The 18,165-nt window shown below is 40.9% G+C and overlaps 1 protein-coding gene across 4 annotated transcripts in view; it reads left to right on the plus strand.

Moving 5' to 3' along the window:
* Positions 1 to 17,688, plus strand: part of PMS1 (PMS1 homolog 1, mismatch repair system component) — a 106,161-nt gene extending 88,473 nt beyond the window's left edge. For 2 of the 4 annotated variants that reach the window (XR_013960553.1, XR_013960554.1), the window contains 2 exons: positions 10,623 to 10,732; positions 17,217 to 17,688. The gene's annotated coding sequence lies outside the window, so the exon portion shown is untranslated. The remainder of the gene's footprint in view (positions 1 to 10,622; positions 10,733 to 17,216) is intronic. The other 2 variants (XR_013960555.1, XM_080667302.1) reach the window with 1 other exon arrangement.
* Positions 17,689 to 18,165: the final 477 nt, after the last annotated feature.

Raw genomic sequence — 18,165 nt, forward strand, 5'->3', positions numbered from 1 at the left:
GCTCAGCTTGGATGGGGCGGAGTCTCAGGGCGGAGCAGACAGCATTGCTTTCCCGTCAGCCCTGCCCTAAAAGATCCCTGTGTCTCAGTGTCCCATGGTAATCACTGCAAGCACCTCTGAGAGAAAGCTGCCCTGAGTTCCACCCACTGCCAGACAGTCCAGTTTCTCCCCGAATGAGCCTAGGTCCCCAGAGTCTCGCCCGGAACTGGAGTTCAGTGCAGTCGGGAGCTTTTGTCTCCCTCCCACTTGAGAAAGCTAGCCACATACTCAGTTGCCCGCCCTCTCCATGCGCGTGCCTCGGTATCTCTGCCTTCGCAGTTCCTCTGAGTCTCAGTGTGCTTTTCTCTTTCCTGACAGTCCAGTTTCACCCCGTATGAGTCTGAGTCCACAGAGTCTCACCCGGAACTGGAGCTCAGCGCAGTTGAGCTCCCGCTTGTCTCCCTCCCGCTTGAGAAAGCCAGCTGCGCACTCAGTTGCCAGTCCTCTTCGCGCGTCTCAGTACCTCTGCCTCCTGTAGCTCCTCTGAGTCTCAGTGTGCTTTTCTCTTTCCTTCTAGTTGTAGAATTTCCACTCAGCCAGCCTTCCTTCCTGTGGTTCTGGATGATGTCCGTTTTGTCTTTTAGTTGTAGTTTTGAAATTGTTGTGCGAGGCAGCAGTTTAGGTGTTTACCTATGCCGCCATCTTGGTTTCTCTGCTGCAGTGTTCATTCTTGACATTTGATTGTTCACGTATGGCTGGTATGTATAGGCATTTTACAGTTTATTTTCCTAAGGTCGAACCCACTAAACCTCACTCATCGTAGGACTTTCCATTTCATTCTGTGGGAATGACTGTACTTGTTCCACATTCTCAGAGAGATGTCCAACATGTTGTCTGTGTTCTCTTGAGTGACCTTAACTTTTAGATACCTTTTCTGCTTTAACTAGTACGCAAGCTGAAATATGAGCTCTGTTATCTTTTCTTCTCTGCTAACTACAAAAGTTTAGAATAACTTATATTATGCACTTTTGGTCAAGGAGTGAATACTTGTTTGAGTGATGGAGGAGTTTTTTATGAAAATTAAATTAATAGTTGAATGCTCACGTTGCAAAAATTAAGTGAAAAGCTTTGGGCTGGGGTGGCTCAGTTGGTTGGAGCATTTCCCTGTACATCAGAAGGTGGCCAGTTCAATTCCCAGCCAGGGCACATACCCAGATTGCAGGTTCCATCCCTGTCAGCGGCGTGTACGGAGGCAACCGATCAGTGTTCCTCTCCCTCTTTCTCTTTCCCTTCCTCTCTCACTCAAATCAGTAAAAAAACAAAAACAAAAGCTAAGTTAAAAATATAGTAATGAATAGGAACTTGGTTAATTTATATTTACAAATAAGTTCTGGTGAAAACAACTAATTTTATGCAACTTTTTTATTCTTTTCTTTTTTAATTTGAAATAATGTTAGACTTAAAAAAGAGTTGCAAAAATAGTACAATGATTTCTGTGTGCCCTTTACTCCAAATATTAAACACGGCACCATATTTGCCTTAGCATTTTCTCTCCTTTCTTTTCTCTGAAACTTTTTAAAGTCTTGAGGTTACACACAAATGCCACTGAACCTCTTAAAACTTCACTGTATGCACCCTAAAAATAAGGAGTCTCACTAACTCAATGCAGTTATGAAAATCAGGAAATTGACATTGACATAGTGCTATTATCTAATCTATAAACCTGTGCCATCCAATATGATAGTCACTAGTCAAATGTGAATGTGGCTATTTACATTTAAATTAATTAAACTTAAGTTAGAGACTTAGTTTCTCCGTCACACTGGTCCCATTTCAAGCGCTCAGCATCCAGTGACTGTCATATTGGGGACACAGATGTACAGACTATTCACATCATCACATCAATTTCTGTTGCACAGTGATGTTCTAGACCAGAGGTTCCCCCCGTTTTTTGGCCACGCCCCTCCTAAGCATCTCTAAAATCCCGAATTCCTCCCCCCGCCCCAGCCCCCCCCCCCCCCCCGTGACATACAATTCTTATTATTCAAAAAGTGAGCTCCTATTCACAGGAAGGAAGCCTAAAAGGCCATTAACTTGCTCTAAACAAGCTTTCAAAGAACATGGCACCATGAAAAAGAAAAATAAAAGAACGAAAGGACAATTGAAGGACTGAGGAAGAAATCACTAAGAAATTGTTTAAAAATATAATATGAAGTGATATGAAAAAATAGCAAATAAAGTTTCAAAACATAGAATAGAGAACTGAAATGCCTAAATATGTCACAATATATATATTTATATACTGTATATGAGGCCCCTAGAACCATAAGAAATGCCAAAAATTCACTGTTAATAACTCATTCTCGAATTGCCCCCCTTAAAATTCAAATTGCCCCCCTGTGGGGCTTGTGCCCCACTTTGGAAACCACTGCTCTAGACATTCAAACTGTGCCAGTTGTCCCACCAATGCCCTTTCTAGAAAAAGAAAAAAGAGTCATTCCAAATTTTGTTACGTATTCCACTGTTCTCACTTTGGTCCGGGACCCCTGTTGCATTCAGTTGTCACATCTCTGTTAGTCTCCTCTGGTCTGGGGTATTCATGACAAATTATTTTTTTTCTAATTCTGTCATTTCTACCACTTTTATTAGTTGCAATTCTATTTTAAGAAAAAACTTTTTCTCCTTTATTTACTTTTATTGGTAGGCACTCATGAAGTCTTTCATTCTATAGTTGAAATCCATTACTATCAGTTATTTTATGCTCAGATTATCCCAGATTTGAAGAGTAAGAGCCCTCTAGGCTGGTTTATATTCTGATTGGACATATCCCCTAATAAAAATGGGGTTGTTTTGCAGTATTGGTACCATTTAATTAATTAAAAATCATATGGGTCATGGCATTTTTATCTATTGAATCATAAAACTATTTCAAATATCCAAATCATCATTATATTCCTAAAAAGCAAAGATTATTCATCATGTGCTTATCTGTATTTCTAGATTATCCTCCATCTTGCCCATTGTTAAGAACAAGATATTTTCACTGACATTGTTTTGTTATCTTTTTTTTTTTTTTTGATGTTTTACAGAGAGGAAGGGAGAGGGATAGAGAGTTAGAAACATCGATGAGAGAGAAACATCGATCAGCTGCCTCCTGCACACCTCCTACTGGGGACGTGCCCGCAACCAAGGTACATGCCCTTGACCGGAATCGAACCCGGGACCCTTGAGTCCGCAGGCCGATGCTCTATCCACTGAGCCACACCGGTCAGGGCTTGTTATCTTTAACTTGGGCAAAAGTTCGCTGCTTCATATTCCCTCTCCAGCTTTGAGAGAGCTTTCATATAATCAGCATTTCGTTGTTTTCTTGATTGCTAAGTGCCTTTACTAGTGTCAGTGCTTGTGAAACAAGGTTAACCCTACGTAAGAGCTGAAATTGGCATTTATTCATGCACAGAAGTCTTTCTCTAAAAGATTCCTGGTCTTGGGGCCGGGCAAGACGGTGAGGGTGGGGTGGGAGCAACTTCTAGGAGGTCTCAGCCGCATACCCAGTGCCTAGCACGGTGTTGGGCCGACTTGTGCTCAGTAAGTATCTGTCGAATGAGTGGATAATCACAAGAGGAAGGGCTCCCCGACCATTTCTTTTCTCTTAGATTTCTTTAGATTATTTTTTAACTTACTAGTTTTTCACAGCCGGGCCATTTTTACTTTTAACATTTTGCCGCCTAAATATCTCTAATCATCTATTAAAGCATTCCCAAACTGTGTTCTGGGGGGGAGGGGGCGAAGGGGAGGGGGTGATGCTGACATTTTCAAAGTGGGAGAGGAATTCCCTGTAGAACAAATGAGGTTGGTTATTTTTCTGCACTTTGCTCCCAGAGCCTTTCGTATGTTTTTGTCCACTGTGAACCTCTTAGGGAAGGACAGCGCCCCCAGCTATGACATGTCCAAGAGGTCTATCCATTGCCTCTAAAGCTGAGCCCTTGAAATGGAAATGGCCATAAGAAGATTACTCATCTAAACATGCGTCACATACTCACCAAGCAAACATAATGCCGTTTTCAAAATCACTCAGGTCCTCTGGAAGCCATTCCATACACCTTGGTGGAAGAGATTTTGTAGCCTAATAGAAAAAGTAGTAGAAATTTTAAACATTCAAGGAATGTTGAGTCATTCTTTTAGTTATACCGAGTAAGGAAAAGGTCCATAGAAATAGAACCAAGAGGCGTCTATATAAATAGCAATGCGAAGAAGAGCGGATTCCTTTTCAGCTGTAACATCACATTTTTTGCATGTTGCACACATTGCTTAGCTGTTTCTAAGCACACTTCCATTTACGTCATTGGTGAAAACCGCCTAGTCTCATGCTCTGGAAAACGGACAGCGTGGTAACGAACAGATGCAGATTCCACAACTGTCATTGGCTTTTCCTCGGAACCGATGCTCTGACTCGGCGTCATTCAGGATCCCTGCCTCTCTCCATCATGGCCTTACACATCTGAGAGGCTGTCTCCGATGAAGCACTTGGGGTGACTTTTTAAAATTAGAGCTTATCGCATTCTGACCTATAAATTCTCTAATCACTTATATTTAACTAGAATTTTATTTTAGCATGCCCTTTTCAACATTTTTGTCAGATTTGGATTTTATGTGCTTTTGTATTTTCCAGAGAAGCACATCATTTTAAATGTAACCCTCTTTTTATTACATTTTTTTCTATTTTTAATTAATTTTTTAAAAAACTAGATATTATAGAATATAATGTATCTGCTTTGTTTTTCACAAATTCAACTTGCTCTCTGAAGAGTAAGTAATAAATATTAGTAGAACCCCAAACAGAAACAAAAAGATGTACTCTCATATTACTTATTTTATTCTGCTGAGATCTTAACAATAACATGGAAACAACGTTATCTTCCAGAATAGGATTAACTTAGGTGACTATCCGAGGTACTTAAAAGGACCAAATACTCTTTCTAAGCATAATGCATATACATTATCAAGTAAGATTAAATAAATCCAAAAAGTCCTTGTTTTTGAACAATTTCTATGACAGTTTCTGACTATTGCTAAAATTTGTTATATGAATAGAAAACACAGTATTTATTAGTGAAGAAATGCTAGTGTTATAATTATTTTGGGGATGTTTGTAGGTTCTTTTCATGAAAGTACCAGAATACAGAGCAAATGTTCTGGCATATCATTGCCTGTTGTAAGGAAGATTTAATAGCTTGTTATGGACTATTAATATGAACAGAAGTCATTTAGAGTTCAGATGTATATTTAGAACTAACGTGTGCAAAAAGATACAAAGTGAATCAAGAAATTCTGGAAAAGATTATTTGAAAAGGACAAATTTCTATTTTTTGGCTAGCATTAATGAAATAAATATGGAAAAGAGATTTAAAATCTTTATTTGGAAGGATTTTATGAAGAGCCTCAAATAGGAACTTAAAATTGATAGAACTGAATCAGTGAAAGCATGAAACTTTATCTAAAATAGTAGTTACATAAATACCATTTAATTTCAAATGTTACCTAGGAAATCCAGAAAGATTACAGCTGTTGGTTAGACGATTACCAACTGAACATATATCTGAGTTTGATAATAAACTACTATTTGCTACTGCTTACGGTACAGTTACAATTACTACATATAAATCCGTTTTCTCTGGTTTTGAAAATAGTTTTGCATAGAGAGGAGAAAAGCTTCAGTTCCAGATACTTTTTTGAGCAAATGTTAATAGGAATGCAAGTGAATGGTTTGATATTTGACTTTAATCTGTGGGTTAAAAGGTGTGTATAATGGAAGCACATGCCAAGGGGGGTTGCTGCATGAATTTTGCAGCATATGGTAAACTAAAACCCTGGTGACCTTTGGTCTTGTGGATCACATGCATGAAGATGATCACCTGTTAATCTCTACTAATCACTGGCACATCCTTGTATAGAAGACAGAAGAGTTATTTGTGCTGCATTTGCTCTTTTGGAAAATGCTTCAACAGGAGCTTGTAAAAACGATTTTATACTCTTAAGGTTGTGGAATATTTTATATGTAAAAAGATAATTTTAAAATAAGAATTAGAGTTTCCAACCTGTACATATCTATGTATTTTGTGGGGTTTTTATGAGTTTATTTTGGATAATAATTTCTGAAAGTCATAGATTGTGTTTCTCAATAAACACGCACATAAGCTTGCACACTTTTGCACGTACAACATGCACTGTTTCCTGTTAGAACTGAGGGTGCGGGGGGCACCAGTGCTTCTTGGACTTCGATGTGCATATGAATCACCTGGGCAGCTTGTTAGAGTCCAGATTTGACTCAGTAGTTTTAGGGTGGGGCTCCGAGCTAGACTCACCTGTCAGGCTCAGATCAGCAAACTTTTTTTTAAGGGTTAGGTAGGAAATAGTTACGTGTCTGCAGGCTGAGAAGCAAAATGGAGATATTATGTAGTTGTTTACATAGCAAGAGAAAAAAGCACAAATGTCTACCGATATATTATTGATGGAACTCGAAGTATAATAATAACTGAGTGTTTCTGAGGTCTATCTATATATGAAACTCTATTCCGCAATAAGAAGAAATGATCTACTGACACAACAGGACTGAACCTCAAAAACAGGCCACGGGAAGGAGGCCTCACACAAAAGCTACATACTGGGTGGCTGCATTTACATGAAGTTCTAGAAAGTGCCACATCAGCAGTGACAGGAAGCCCAGCTGCTCCCGGGCAGAAGGGCAGGACCCGGGCTGTCAGCTCTGAGGAGGAAGAGGGTTCCCTCTGCCTCACCGGACCCCTGAGGCAGCTGCCGTGGGAGAAGGAACTGGACCAGCACCCTGAGCAGCAGCAGAAGCTCCGAGGCAGCAAGCAGGCGAAGACAGTGTCAGTCCTGGCGCAGGGCACCGTGTCTACAGCCACTTAACAAGGGGGTGCGCCTTTCTGAGCCCCCGCGTGAGAGCGGCTGGTGGGGCTCAGGCTCCCTCCCGCCTCTCCCCACACCGCTTGCACACGGGGGAGCCCCCGCCCTGGTGCAGAAAGGACGTCTGCTTGCTAAGCCAGGGCACCGATGTTCCTGTAACTGTGCACATGACCCCAGCAGCTCCATGAACAACATTAAAAAAAACAAGACAAGCCGAAACCGGTTTGGCTCAGTGGATAGAGCGTCGGCCTGCGGACTGAAGGGTCCCAGGTTCGATTCCGGTCAAGGGCATGGACCTTGGTTGCGGGCACATCCCCAGTAGGGGGTTTGCGGGAGGCAGCTGATCGATGTTTCTCTCTCATCGATGTTTCTAACTCTCTATCCGTCTCCCTTCCTCTCTGTAAAAAATCAATAAAATATATTTAAAAAACAAAACAAAAAAACAAGACAGAAACCCACTGCGGAGGCCAGAGGAGAGGAGAGGAGAGGAGAGGGTCCTCACGGAGCTCTGTGGGTGGCCGAACTGCCCTCGATGGATGCCGATGTGCTGGTGGTCGGAAGCGTGTCTATGTTTGCGGACCCCGCGGAGCGTGGAGAAGGCCGTGCGTGGTGTCTGGGCTCTCGGGCAGCCCCGCAGGACATGCAGATGGCTAGGAGCTCCGGTCTATGGCCAAACCCAGCCAGGAGCCCAGGCCTCCCTGCAAGACCCACGTGAGAAGCACGCTGTCCAGCCCGCCCAGCCTTCAGGGGAGCGCAGCCACGTTTCCTTCTTTTTGGGGGCACTCGCAGTGCTGGGCTTAGAAAGCGCTTTTCATCCCAAGATTCTGCATGTGTTTGTATCTTTGCTAGTTCTTTCATGGTTCTCTTTTTGCACTGAACTCTTCAACTCTTTGTTAAACGAAAGCCAAATACAGAGAATAGAGAAGTAGATCTGTATGGAAACCGGGTATCTGTTACCAACGCTTATTTCACTGTCCTGAAGTATTTCCCTAGACACCCTGCTAAGGCCTACAAGTTAGTGTTTGTAAGGTTACAGATCGTCGTATCTTACCCTCAGTAGGGCATTGGCTGGAAGCACAGAAGGGCAGAGGGTAGCCCTGACTTCTTCCCCTGCCCCCCAGGTGCTCAGTGACACACCCTCAGGGCTTGAGCTTCTGATCTTCCAAAGCAGGCCCTTGTGGAATGGCAGCAAAACCATTTTCTCCTGGAGAGAGTGCCTTAGTCTTGGAGGGAGGGAGCAGAGAAGGGGGAGGGGGAAGAAAGCTCATACTAGGAATATCTATTTTGGAATTCTAAGCCTAGGATTTAGCTCTTTTAAGGTTTTATTCATTCTTTTCCCTGAAGGCAGTATTTATAAATGAAGAGAAATAGGTAAATGAAAGTTAACAAGGAGTGGAAAGAGCAACCTTTTAATATCTAAAAACATCCCATTATAGTTTTTATGGAAATTTTGAAGAAGAATACTTCCACCGTACTTAGGATACAGCCATGTATCTTTTTAAGAACTTTTTATCTTTTGATGGGGAGGGTCACATCTTACAATTTATTGACTGTACAGTCAGAGGGTGTTCCTGTGGGTGTTTTTTTTGGTGATCTAACTAGCTGATTCTTGTATAACTATAATAATGATCAGTCTTCACTATATTTGAGTTACTTTTAGTTTAGGGTTTGAAAATTGTAGGTTGAATAATGGAAAGGGTGCAAGTGTAAGCTAGAATTAATGTCAAAACAAAGGACAAGAATGTGTGATAGCAACAGAAACGAGAAACAGGTGGTCAGAGGGTTTTGTTATCTGTGCCAGTCCTAGGAATTGTGTCTTCCGTTGATGTGAAGGGTCCACTTCAGGATCTGAGATGGAGCCCTGGCCCTGTGGCTCAGTTGGTTGAGCACCATCCCATGCACCACAAGGTATCCAGTCTGATTCCAGGTCAGGTCACATGCCCGGGTGCGGGCTTGATCCCCAATAGGGGGCATACAGGAGGCAGTCGGTCAATGATTCTCTCTCATCATTGATGTTTCTCTCTCCCTCCCTCAAATCAATAAATAACATATTAAAAGAGAAAGAATCTGAGATAGTAAACTTGGGATAGTTTGCATCTAAAAGGACTTTTCCAAAGGCCTTGCCTATCTAGTTCACCAATATAATCCACATATGTAGTAGAATGCTTGGCACATAGTCGCTAAAAAACAACAACAACAACAATAAAAGCAACTGACATTTATACGGTTTTTACTACATGTTAGGCAGGCACAGTTATAAGACTTTTACATATATTGATTCGTTCATTCCTCACAACAACCTATGAGATAGGCATCGCTCGTACCCTCTTTTTACAGATGAGGAAACATACACAGAAGATAAACGACTTTTCCAGGGTCTAAAGGCTAATAAACAATTGTGAAAACCAAGATGCAGGCAAGTCATGTGACTTCAAGTTCCAGGTCTTAACCACTTTGGTTTGTTTATTGTTTGTGATGTTGAATGAATGAATGAATCCCACAATTGCATTGCCAAGATGAAAACGGTCAGAGGGTTAGAAGAGATTAGGTGAAGATGTGGTAGGTATATGAACATCCACGTTGAGGATCAAGGTTAGGGAGAAGGCAAGAAAAAGGGAAGAAAAGAGATATAATCCAAGTCAGGTATTTCTAGAAGCAAAAAAACCATTCTTCAAGTTCCTTTTTCCTACCTCTCTTGGTTTAAACTTCAAGAGGCACATGTACTTCATCAAATTTAATTTCTTATAAGAAAATTACTTAATGAAGTCACAGTCTTATATAGTGGATTCTAAGTAACAATCTGATAAATTTGCATATGTCCACACACTAGTCACTTAAATCTATGGTAACTTATTTTGCAAATCATTAGTACACATGGTCTGACCAAATTTCTCTTGTGGTTTGTTGATATGTTTATATGAGAAACCATACAAATATATAAACATTAATCATATTGTGTTTGAATATTCAACAAATTTTTAAAAACTCGTACAAGTAACACATTTTTGCATCATTTTTATCGGTGACTAATTCCGTTCACTTAATTATAATTTTTTTCACACATCTGTTGTCATATCTCAGAATAATCCATTTGGAATATTGAAGTTTCTTTAACTTTGTTTTTATTGTTGACACTGTTACAGATGTCCCCACTTTCCCCCATTTGCCCATCTCCAGCCAGCCCCCACCCCCTTCCCTCTGGCCATCACCACACTGTTGTCTGTGTCTGTGGGTGATGCATATATGTTCTTGGGCTAATCCCTTCACCTTCTTCCATCCAGTCCTCCCACCCCCATCCCCCCGACAACTGTCAGTCTGTTCCATGGATCTAAGCCACTGGTTCTATTTCGTTTGTCAGTTTATTTTGTTCATTAGATTCCACATGTGAGTGAGATCATAGAGTGTGTCTTTCTCTGACTGGCTTATTTCACTTAGCATAATAATCTCCAGGTTGCAAAAGGTAAGAGTTCCTTTTGTGCATAGTATTCCCTGGTGTAAATGTACCACTACTTTTTTATCCACTCATCTACTGATGGGCATTTGGGCTGTTTCCAGATCTTAGCTATTGTAAATTGCACTGCTATGAACATAGGAATGCATATATTCTTTCAAAATATTGTTTTGGGATTCTTAGGATATATTCCCAGAAGTGGGATCACTGGGTCAAATGGGAGTTCCATTTTTAATTTTTTGAGGTAACTCCATCCTGTTCTCCACAGTGGCTGCACCAGCCTGCATTCCCACCAGCAGTGCACGAGGGTTCCCTTTTCTCCACATCCTCACCAGCACTTGTCATTTATTGATTTACTGATGGCAGCCATTCTGACAGGTACGAGGTGATATCTCATTGTGGTTTTAATTTGCATCCTTCTGATGATTAGTGACGTTAAACATTTCTTCATATGCCTATCAGTAGGTCCTCTTTGGAGAAGTGTCTATTCCGGTCCTTTACCCAGTGTTCAGATGGATTGTTCGCTTCCTGGAGTTGAGTTGTGTAAGTTCTTTTATTAATGACCTTCAGTGACTTTTCTAGCATTCAAACATTATCAGCAAAAACAATCTCTTCATCTTTGCTCAGAATTAGACCATTCAGTTATGCACTTTTGTGTGTTTATTACAGATGTTTAAATTGCCTTAATCGTTACATGCATTCTAGTATCTTTGACCTATACAAAGTTTATCTTTAACCTACTCAGCCGGCACATTTTAATCAGGATGTGATTTAAGAACACCAAATTTCTCATAAACACCATCATGTGACAAAGCAGGAAGAGAAGCTTCAAAACGGATTTTATGTCTTTGCTGCATCATCCGTTTTTTAAAGACAGGCAGGGTCTTTAAAAAACGGAATCCAATGTAAGTATCTTAAAACTTAATGTACCTCAGAAAATTAACACAGAACGAGCTTAAACCAGACATATTTGATCTAAGTCACAGTGACTATCATTGCTAACGCTTTGCTTTGTTCGTTCCCTTGCCTTGCCAAAACTATAATTTTTGTTCTTCTAAATTTGGATATAAGAGATTTTCACAGGTGACTTCTAAAGTTGAAGCCATCTTCATGTTGGAAATAACAAGATCCACAATCTCAAGATCTTCCAAAAATTCTTAAGAATTATGGGGCATTTTCAACTTAATGCTTTAGCCTCTTTAAACTTATTTTGCTTAGGATATTTTTAAGAGCAGTTATAAGACTCCCAAACCTTACATAAAAACATAAAATTAGTCTTTTCTGCCCTCTAGTAAAATTGCAGTTTTATTCCACATACAGCTACAACATTTTAACATTTTAATAATAATTTTCACTTCCGCTTGAAGAATATCAGACATGGTTTTCACTGTAAAGGTATCCATGCTTGTGGTGTGATGTTAAGATGTGAAAAGTAAAAAAAATGTCCTCTTTCCCCACCCTCACTCCCATTACATAGTCAGGGGTGGGCAAACTTTTTGACTCGAGGGCCACAATGGGTTCTTAAACTGGACTGGAGGGCTGGAACAAAAGCATGGATGGAGTGTTTGTGTGAACTAATATAAATTCAAAGTAAAGGAGGGGAGGGGAGAGCAAGAGAACGGATAGAACAGCCAGATCCGGCCTGTGGGCCATAGTTTGCCCAAGGCTGACATAGATGCTTCTGTGCTTATGCACACAGATCCCCGTTGATAAACAAATGACCTCAGCTCCATTATCCATTCACATGCTGCAAATGTGTCTTTGCAACCAATCTTCACTGGTGTTTTCTTGCAGTTAAGTGATAAGCTATACAAAACTTTTCAGAAATCTGTGCTATTTGTAGCTACAGATTTATCAGCCAAACAAATTTGTTAGTAAGTCAGCTGCCACCAAGAACAGAGAAGAATAATCATTTAAACAATCATTTGAGCCACACTTTTTATATTAACTTGTTTTTAATAAAATATATATTATCATATGATAGAATAACATTTCCCCAATTTCTATAGTATAGTATTATAGCTTTTGTATTAAGAATCTTTTTGCATATTTAATAACAGTATGAAAAATACTTTTGAACAAAGAAAAGATGCTTAAATAGTACTACATTAAAATTAAGAACTGTTCATCAAAAGACATAAAAAGAGTGAAAAGACAAGCCATGGAAGAATATTTTTGAGCCATGTAATTCACAAAGGACTAATCTCCAGAATACATAAAGAGCCATTCCCCACTCAGCTAAGAAAAGACAGCAACGCCATAGGACATAGACAAGAGACTTCACGAGCACTTCACAAGAGTTTATCAATATGACTGATAAACAAAATGGTACTCAGCCTCATGGGTAACTGAAGAAGTGAACACTAAAACCGCAGCGAGATACTGCTGTCCACCTGCCAGCTTGGCTTACATTTAAAGCCTGGTAACAGCCGAAACCGGTTTGGCTCAGTGGATAGAGCATCAGCCTGCGGACTGAAAGGTCCCAGGTTCGATTCTGGTCAAGGGCATGTACCTTGGTTGCAGGCACATCTCCAGTAGGGGGCTTGTAGGAGGCAGCTGATCGATGTTTCTCTCTCATCTATGTTTCTAGCTCTCTATCCCTCTCCCTTCCTCTCTGTAAAATATCAATAAAATATATTAAAAAAATAAAAAATAAAAAAATAAAGCCTGGTAACATTGAATATTGACAAGGGTATGGAGCAATTGGGAACACTGCTGGTGAAAGTATAAATTGATAAAAAGCACATTAGGAAAGACTTTGACATAAATATTATAGTCATTTACATATTACATATAATTTTGACACTATATGTATATATATGTATATACACATACATGTCATTATATCCCCAATAGAAATTCTTGCATATGTCCACCAGGAGAGTTGTGCAAGATCGTTAGCAAGCTAGGTAACAGGAAAAACCGCAAACCAGCCTTAGTGTCCATCAACAATAGAATGGATAAATACATAGTGTTACTTTTACATAGTGCAGTGCTGCAGTGAAAAGGCATGAGTTACAGCTACAGGTAATAATTTGAATGAATCTTAGGAATACAATGTCAAAGGACAAAATAAAAATCAAAGGACACTTACAAAATTGCTTAATTTGTATAAAGCTTAGAATGTTCACAAGTAAACAATAAATTGATTAGGAATGAGACCTTATGGAGTTCAACCCTGAAGAAAAGCAAGAAAACGAAGAACACAGAAGCCAGGGGAGTGATGGCCTGAGGGACAGAGGGGAAGGCAGTTGGTTCAGGAGGACACACAGCCGCAAGGATAACGTCGTGCTCTTAACCTGGTGGGGCTGTGAAACATTCTTGTTGTTATTCACATGCTATGTTCTCTGTAAATATTATTTTCTATCAATATTTTCTTTTAAAGTTCTAAATAATTATATAAAGTATTTAAATTTAATATAGAAATTTAGGTCTTTATATAAATCTAAAAACCTGAAAGTGATTCTCTTACGAAAGGATGTGTTTTTGCTTTCTTCGGGAGACGAGCTCCCTTACATCCAGAAACAGTGTTCTGGAGAACGAGTCGGTTATAAAGGCTGTGCTGTTTCCACCACAGAAATGTCCTAAGCAATTAGACTCTTTTTAGCAGATCAACTCTTTCTTGGAAATAAAATAAAATAATGGAGCTGATGTCACTTGAATTTTTTTCAAAATTGGAGTGATATTTGTAAATTTCCCATTACAAGTCCTAAGCATGCTTTAAATAGTGGTAAGAAAATATTTAGAAATTTTCGTTCTTAAATACTGACGTTTCTCAAAGGAAATGCTATTATTGATACGTGATTGGGTTTTGCTGAGTAAAGCTGTTCCCCGCACAAACAGCGCGGCCACCTGCACCTGCTCGTCAGTGCGCTCTGAGAACACGCATGGTAACTGTAAACGCAGGAATGTGTGACAAGCTAGCAGCCAGCTGTGCAGAGCCTGACTTCTTCCAGGTGTTAAAATAAGTATGACCATTTGGTTCGCTTGTAACCCAACGAAAATATTTCATGATTTGTTAGCTTAAAAATCCATTTATAATTTTTATTGGAGGCAGTAGATAATGCTATATTCATTTGAAATGAGAAAAAACATACCCAGAAATGTGTGTGGTGTCATTACTTATTATAGTCCATGGCTTCTTCAAAAAATGAGAAGAATTTTAATGTAACATTTGGGTAGATATTTTTTTCACGGGAAAAGACAACTGAGCCACTTCTGCCTACAGGCATCTGAAAGGATGGGAAGAATGAATGAAAAGATGTTTGTGAGTCAGAGTTCAACTTGGCAGAACCTGTTCCAGACGGGTCTTACGTTAATTTCTGTCTTGGGCACACACCGATGTTGGATCGTTACTATTACTTATTGAAATCGTAGTAGCTGTTCGGTGTTAGCTCAAGAGACCCCGGTCCCTGAATCTTGCCGTGGCTGACGCATCCGTCCTCACAAGGTTCCTGAGGGAGAAGGTGACAGTGAGACGACTACAAGCAGAAAATCCAGATCCCTTCCTCATGAGATTGTCTTGTATCTGAAACCAGATACAGAGGAGTCCTCAGACCCCGGACTGGAGTGGGACAGAGGGCGTGGCAGCCCGGCCCGGAAGTAAATCCACTCGGGGAGAGCAGCGTGGAGGGACCTGGAAAAGGGGAGAGCTCTCAGGTCTTCTCTGCCCTGCCCCTCCCGTCACACATGTTCATTTCTAATCCGTGGATCCAGTGATTGCTGTGATCCACTCAGGTTAAAGCGAAAGAGTGATTCTAACGCTTGGAAGAGCAGATTCTTTCCTGCTTCTTCTGGAAAATAGGATAAATAGATGATTCCTGGACATTTAATTAAGCTTGTTAGTTTCTGGCAGAGACTCACAATGTTATAAAAAAGGAACACATTGGCTCGGCCGGTGTGGCTCAGTGGCTGAGCATCAGCCTATGAACCAGGAGGCCACGGTTCAATTCCTGGCCGGGGTTGTGGGCTTAATCCCCAGTAGGGGGTGTGCAGGAGGCAGCCGATCAATGATTCTCATCATTGAAGTTTCTCTCTCTCTCTCTCTCCCCCTTCTTCTCTGAAATCAATAAAAATATATTGTTTTAAGAAAGGGATTCATTGATAATAGACAACTTTCTTTTCTTTTAGTGAGACCTACCCTGTGACTAGCCAGAGGGTATTAGAATCAGGATAGTGTATGGTCCTTGTCCCCAGCTCTGTGTGACCTGCTCCCTTGGTACTTACTATACTTTTTGTACTATATTTTCTATCTAAGTCTTATCTTCCAGCAGCCAGTCATACTTGTAGGTTCAGAATAAGCATCCTGACCCATTTTGGGTGGCTATGGCTTGAATGTCAAATTCTTTCCCAGAGCATTTGCAGTGTAAATCTGGCCTGCCTCACGTGCACTACCCAAAGGTTAGTTTGAAACCTGGGACTATACCATAGTTAAATTCTCACCGTTTTCACTGTGTTGATTCTCACTGGCGTCATACAGGCCACTTGGGGGTGTGCCCAGGACCTCCCAAACAAATGTAAGGAATCCCTCTCTTCAGCTTCTCCTCGCTCTCCCCACCCCCCTCTCTGGTTTGGGAGGGAGTGGGAGCTGCTCTTTGCTCTTCCTCGGTGCAGGGCAGGAACGGCTGGCTGGGCCCTAGCCGCAGTGACTGGTGCGCAGGGGAAGGGCACTGCTTCCGTGAGGTTTGCCTGGCGTTGGGGGTACAGTTAAGAGCTCTCTTCTGCAGAGACGCCCCCTTGCTAGTCCTTTGGCTGGAGAAAATGGGTTTTCATTGGGGCTCACTTACTTCTTCATTTAGAGCAGTGGTTCTCAACCTTTCTAATGCCGCGATCCTTTAATACAGTTCTTCAGAACTGTAATTTTGCTACTGTTATGAATCGTAATGTAAATATCTGTATTTTCTGATGGTCTTAGGCGACCCTGCTAGCGGTTCTCAACCTGTGGGTCGACCCTGCTAGCGACCTGTCACGACCCACAGGTTGAGAATCACTGCTGTGGAGCCTAAGGCCATCAGAAAACACAGATATTTACATTATGATTCATTAACAGTAGCAAAATTACAGTTATGAATTAGCAACGAAAATAATGTTATGGTTGGGGGTCACCACCACATGAGGAACTGTATTAAAGGGTTGTGGCATTAGGAAGGTTGAGAACCACTGATTTAGAGGGTCTGTGCCGAGTCCGTATATAGGAGACAGACAAAGAAGAAAAAACCCACACACCCACACAGGTCATTTCTCCAGTCCCATGGTCTTCTGATAATTGCTTTATTATTTTGTCCACAGGTTGGTTGTGGTAATCTTGAGGAAGAATGGGGTTGAATATGCTTACTCCATCTTACCAAGAACTAGAGTTTCCCTAAGGATTTAAATATCACTTCTTTAAACTTTTCTTCTGCTCCTATATTCTCTTAGTTTCCTCTTGATTTAATTTTTTTGATACAGTTTCATATTGGAGGCTTTTACCAAATGTAAATTTATTATTCAGATGTGAAGAAATAAATAAGTGAGCCCCAATGAAAACCCATTTTCTCCAGCCAAAGGACTAGCCAGGGGGCGTCTCTGCAGAAGAGAGCTCTTAACTGTACCCCCAGCGCACCAAAAGGCTGGTTGTAGGCACTTATGTATCTATGGGCCTTGATGACTAGCAGTTCTACAACAGGGCAACCTGTGGCAAGCTAGCTCTTTATGGGATGCAACTGTTCAAGTGTAACTTTCAAATTCATACAAATATAAATGAACAAGTATCAAAGATTTTATTTGACTCAGTAAGATGTTATGACCGATTAAAAGATCAGTTGAGAAACGTATGTATGTATGTTATGTATATAAATATATGTATTTTTTCATCTGGTTATAGAAGAGGAAGTCACAGAGACACTCACGGCCTCAAAAGCACATGCCAGGCTGTGACCCACCTCAGGAGGCCACATGGGAAGGAGCTGAGAGGCCCATGATGACGGTCAGCAAGGAAAGGGGGGCGAGGAACCGCATTCCGTCAACCAAAAGAATGAGTTTGAAAGAGGACTTTCCCCAGAGCGTCCTGAGGAGAACTGTGTAGCTGACAGCTTGATCTCAGCCTTGTGATGCTCTAGAACCCTCCGTGCTCCACGAGACTTCTGACCCACGGAACTGCCTGCTAATGAGTGAGTGTTGTCTTAAGCTGCTAAGCTTGTGGTAATTTGTTATGCAGCAAAAGAAAACTAATGCAATTCCAACAAAGGTGTATATAAATTGGTAAACATGTACGTAAATCCACACAAACATCTGTGTAAAAATAACAATATTATCTATTTGGGGGGTCTTCAAAAGACAAAAATAAAATCCTGAGCAAAACATATAAGTTGAAAGAGAGCTTACCATAGTTAAAGTATTCTAAGATCCTTTCTTTGGGGGGGACAGGGATTTGTAGGTATGGTGTCCCTCCTAAACCCTGATCCCCCTCCTGCTTGGGCAAATGTCCATTCAGCCGGAGACCACACATCCCTGCATCCCATACAGCTAGGTATGGCCATGCATCGAGTTATCATCAATGTGATGAGAATTGGAGTCATGTCACCTGTCACATGATTTGCTTAAAAGGAAATTGCTTGTCTTGGACTTCTCATTCTCTTTTCTCATGTTTGGAACATGGACAGTGGAGAGACTTGGCTTTGACCATATGCATTCAGACTGTAGGAGACTGTGTAGCAACGTGGAATCATCTGGGTCCCTGAACGACTCGGTAGAGCAGAGCCATACTGCTAACCTGGCTGTATCTTGGGGCCATTGCCTGAGGGAGAAATGTGCATTAACCCTTTGTGTTTGTA

This window comes from Plecotus auritus (genome assembly GCF_963455305.1).
Source record: "Plecotus auritus genome assembly, chromosome: 5".
Classification (NCBI taxonomy): domain Eukaryota; kingdom Metazoa; phylum Chordata; class Mammalia; order Chiroptera; family Vespertilionidae; genus Plecotus; species Plecotus auritus.